General features: G+C 52.8%; 1 pseudogene; it reads right to left on the bottom strand.

The window, feature by feature from the left end:
* Nucleotides 1-290: 290 nt before the first annotated feature.
* LOC126060202 (ubiquitin carboxyl-terminal hydrolase 21-like) lies at nucleotides 291-2,011 on the bottom strand (annotated as a pseudogene).
* Between the last annotated feature and the right edge of the window lie 3,059 nt (nucleotides 2,012-5,070).

Genomic DNA, 5,070 nt, shown 5'->3' with positions numbered 1-5,070 from the left:
GTATGAGCCAGCACTATTCTAAACTGTGCACATATTTTGTTTTATTTAATCTCTTTTCTTTCCCTTAATTTATTCACAAAAAGTGAGACTGAAGAGAAACTAGGGTCTGTAGGGGCCTGGTAGTTCCATACATGGGGCTTGGAGACAAGGGAATCTCCAGGTGGAAGGGTATTTAAAAAAAAAAAAAAATGGGAGCTACAACCACCCTTTCTCCCTCCCCAGTAAAAAAGACACAAAAACAGACGTCTCTGAGGTAAAGAGGGAGTCTGAGTTTAAGGGTGTCAACAGATTCACAGGTGCTGGGGCTTAAAGGGAGTGTCACAGGCATTGGGGTGGCTCCGCATCAGTTGGTAGAACATCACGTAGCCTTCACTGGATGCCACCTGGTTTTCACTGAGGGGGGGGACATGAGAGTCATTGTAGACATGCCAACCAGCCTGGCACAGGCATGGGGCTGTGTAGTGGCATTATGGTTGCTGCCCAGTGATTGCAAGGGCATACAGCTTGTATACGGGGCTTCCTGCTTTCTTACTGGCAAAATCCCCCAGGCTAGGTCGCCACATTGGGAAGTCTACACCTACTGAGCTTTTCTTGGTAGAGCCACAGGAGGTAGGAAATCAATTCAGATGGAGTATCAAGATTTGGGGGAATCTTTGTACTGTCCACTTCTTGGTACTTTGTATTTTCTGCCGACACCGGTCACACACTGGGGCATTCTCCAACTCTAGCTCTTCTTCCTTGGTGAAAAAGCTGAAACAATTCTGCAGAGACACCTGGCCCCACAGAAAATCCTTTCTTGGGGTTGGATAGGGACAGGTCACAAAAAACCTGGAAGGAGTGGAGCAATACCCATAAGCCCAGCACTTCAGGCAGCTTTTCAACTGGCCCACAAAATGGTTCACAGTCTTGCTGTCTTCTCGCTTCAGGTAAAGCTTCCACATGAAGTTGGCTTGTTCATCGTCACTTAGCTCAGGTTCTTCTGGCAGAGCCCCTCCTCCACAGGGTGGAGGGGGGCTGGATTGTCCATCAAGACTCGGGGAGCCTGTGCCTGGTCGATTGATTTCCAAATGCAGCTGCCCCATGAGCAGCTTCAAGAATTCTTGGGCATCCTGCTGGCTGTCTCCACCGAAGGAGGGAACATACATCTGGAAAACAGCTCAGAATCGAGCAGAATTCACTGTTTTGCAGGAGTCAGGGTACCACAGGGCACCAATTACATCTGCAAAGCCTTCAGCAAGCTCTTGGGCTTGGGAGCCTCCAGGCACCTCTTGCCAAAAGTCCCTTTGCAGACAGGAGTCCTGAAGAGGCCGAGCACTGCTCAGACCTGTAGCACGGCATTTACGAAGCATGCATTCTCCAGGTTTCAGAGGCTGATGTAACCAGAGCCTAGAGGCAGTGTGTGATGAGCCATCCTGTCTTTGGAGCAGAAAGGCTCAGAGGACCTGGCAGATATCACGTGGAAGGAGCCATGAGAGTTAGGGGGCTCCATCCTTATGCTGAGCAGGGTGGGGGGCCCAGGAAAGACCCACGGGAGTGGAGAGACATGCTGTGTCCCAAAGCAAGTGGCTTAGGCTGGAGCACCAAGCGGCTCAGTGTAACCCCCCGCTCTCCAGTGCCATGGTATTCTCCCAAGGCAATACCACTGAGTACAAGTCCCCACTGCTCACAAACTCGGAACTAGCTAGGTTGGTCCTGGATGGGAGAGGCAGAGCCACAACTGAGGGTGGTCAGCCAGGCAGGGGAACCCCATGACCTGCACAAAGGGGGCATCTGGGATAAGGGCCTGAGGTCTGCCCCAGTTTCTTGAGCCATTCCTCAGGGGGAACTGGCTGGGGAGGCAGAGGTCATAACATAGGTTTGGTCCAGGGCCTGGGTTGTGGTGCTCTTTGCCTCAGGCCCAGGGTGTGAGTGGTAGCTTGGATCCCATCCAGGGCTGGGCATTAACAGATGGCCCTTGGGTTCAGCCCAGGCGGTGTTCAGAGGTTTGGAGCATTGTGGACACCACAGGCTGGACCTGTCCCCCGGTGAGGTGGCGAGGGAGGCCAGCTGGGGCCAGATCCTAGCTCGGGGCCAGATCCCAGCTCAGGTCCACCCCTTCATACCCCCTGTGCAGTGCCCCATGGGCCGGGTTGCAGCTTTAGCCTCAGCTGTCGCCCAGTTGCTCCAGCCACACTCACCACTGCCATCTTTGTGGGTCCCGCCCAGCACCGGGCCTGCTTTATTTAATCTCAATGACACTTCTATGTGGTAGGTATTATTAGGCTTCCCATTTTACAGATGAGTAGGGCAGAGAACAGAGAAGTTCTGTACTGAGGTTGCCCAGCTGATGAAAGGGGAGCGGTCTCGATTCAGGCCATCTGCATCTAGTACCCTTGCTCTAAAGTCTGATGCTTGGTAAGTATGGGTTGAGTCCAGTCAAACTTGGCTTTCCAGATTGCCATCAAGGGTTACATTTTCCATTTGAAATAATAATTGCCTGACATGATTCAGAGAAGAGCATGAGGGTCTGTAAGTGAGCCCTGACCTTGGCGTTTGTCTCCTTAACACGTTTCCCCTTCAGAGGCAATGTCTTGGAGGAAGGACTGGTGGAAAACATCCTATTTTCACCGCCGACATTATTGTGCACACATGGTCTTCCCACCCCTGTCATTTGGCAGGAAATTATTCTGAAGATCTGATGCTGTGAACTTCTTTAACTTGGGAAAACTATGGGAAATGTAGCTTTTAAAGAGCTGATGCCTCTGTTAATATTTTGATGCCTGTTGGAACAAGCGTCGGTATTTAGAGACCTGCTGAGCCCTTGCTGACAGCTCTGCAGGTATAGTCTGTTCCGAAAGGCATTTCCTAGGCTTCAGGCTGGGCGTTGACATTGCAAGTAGGAACGCTGGTGGAGGGAACATCTGGGCCAGGTCCTAGGTCATTGGCGCTTGTGGCGTGGTGCTATCAGACTCTGGCTGTGACACTCTGCTGTCTGCCTCCACCGCTCCAGAGCCTGACAGGCCTTGCTTGATGATGTCCTTCATGAGTGAAGCAAACGAAGAGGGAGGCGAACAGGCCAGAGGGAAGTGCAAGCAGACTGGACTCGATCAGCTTGCCTGTGGCCCAGAGTGTGTGATTCAAGCTCCCGGAACCTCACAGGGCTGGTGTGAGGATCAAAAGATGATGAATGGGCAGTAGCACTTACCAAGGCTTGCAACGCTGTGCAAGTATGAAGCGTTAGGATGATTCTGACATGGAGTTCTTACCAGTGCAGCAGGCCCTGATCCTGGGCCCCATGAAGCACTCAGGTCAGGTGAGTTGGGAGGGAGATCCCAGTGGGGGTGAAGCTTCGTCTCCCCTGGGCCTTGCTGCTGCATCTAAATGAAATGTTTTTTCTGTCAAAGCTTTCAGCAGGATGTCACTGTCTTCTGAAGTACAGTGAGGAGGATAGGAACATACAGAGCTCCTGGGGGTAGATTTTGGAAGGCCGGGTCCAGATTTGTCAAAAAAAAAAAAGCAGCTGATATCGCATTAATGAAGGTAGCTCAGGACTTCTGGTTTCACACCCTGTTCTGGGTACTGCCTTCATCTCTCATCACAGTCCCGCTTCTGTAAAGACCAGACTGACCCTTTTCATGTGCCCAAGGTGCAGATCAGTACAGTCCTCCCCACCTCTTCCAATCTAGGGCTGATGGAGGCTGTGCCAAGCTAGGGGTGGGGAGTAGAATGATGTGAGAAGGAAGGCTGGCTGAGAGAACTGAGGCCACTGTCCCGTACCACAGCATTCTTGCTGGGCTGGGGGAGAATGGGAGACCCACCCCTCCTGTTTGCTCAGGGCTTTCCTGTGTTAGCACTGAAAGTCCCATGTGCTAGAGTCCATATACAAGCATGGGGGTAGTGAGTGCTAGAAGGACAGAATACCAATGAGGAGGGAGTCCTGATTCAGGTGAGGTGGAAGCTCTCCGAGGGCACCTGAGCTTCGACCTAAAGCTCTGCCCTTGCGTAATGGAGACTGCACCCTTCGCAGGCAACTGGCTGAAATGTGCTTGCAGCATGGTGTCACCCTGAAGGACCCTGGCCAATCCTACAGCAGGTCTCCAACCAGCAGAGCAGGTCTGCCCTTTCTGGCAGTTATGAGGCTGGCTGCTGACTTCACACACCCCTCTGTGATTTTCCAGGCCTCTGGGCAAGAAGCGACATGAAGTTCGATGGCAGAAACTGTGGGACAATACCATCGGTGGTCCTCATGGCACCCTTGGCCCCCTGCAATCCAGCCCTCAGAACAGTAGCTCATCAAACAAAGAAGCAAATACACAGAGGAAAGTCCCTGACTGCAGAGCTGTCTCCTGCCGAAAAGCCACTGGCTGCACAGCAAGTCAGGGAGGGTTAGGCCCATGCCCTCCACTGTTGGCCTGACTGTGCCTCATTCGCCCCTCTGATGCAGGGACACAGGGATGCAGGGGCGGTTAACACCTCGAGAGACCACTGCAGGGGCTGCTTCCTTCCTCCTCTGCCGCCAAGGCCTCTCATCAGGGTCACATAATGTGCTAACAGTGAACACCCAGCTGGGAGATGGAGGGGGGATGGAGCTGCAGTTGACCCAGGAAGCAGCCTTCATTCACCACACCCCCCTAGTGCCACTCTGAGAGGGTGGGGAGGGCAGTGGGGACCTCTGGGGTGACCAGAGATGGCGGGCACTGTGCTGGGCACCATGTGTGCCATCTCAGGTAACCCTCATGACAGGTCCCTGGTGATGTGCTATTATTGTCCTCTTGGAAGGTAAAAAAATGAGGTCCATTCTCAAGGACCCATGGAGGTGGTGTAGAGCTGAATAGAGACCAAGTCAAACCCGCTGCCATCGAGTCCGACTCATAGCAACCCTATAGGACAGAATAGAACTGCCCCATGAGATTTCCAAGGAGCCCCTAGTGAATTCAAACAGCTGACCTTTGGTTAGCAGCCATAGCTTTTAATCACTAGGCCACCGGGGTTTCCTGCATAGAAGAGGCCTTCTAAATCCTAGCCCAGGACTGCTGACAGTGGGGTGAGGCTCTGAGGCTGCCCTTTACTGAAGGGTGTGCTTCTGGAGAT

This window comes from Elephas maximus, chromosome 17 (genome assembly GCF_024166365.1).
Source record: "Elephas maximus indicus isolate mEleMax1 chromosome 17, mEleMax1 primary haplotype, whole genome shotgun sequence".
NCBI lineage: Eukaryota > Metazoa > Chordata > Mammalia > Proboscidea > Elephantidae > Elephas > Elephas maximus.
The sequence above is the reverse complement of the archived record's forward strand: the minus strand, read 5'-3'. Positions and strand labels throughout refer to the sequence as shown.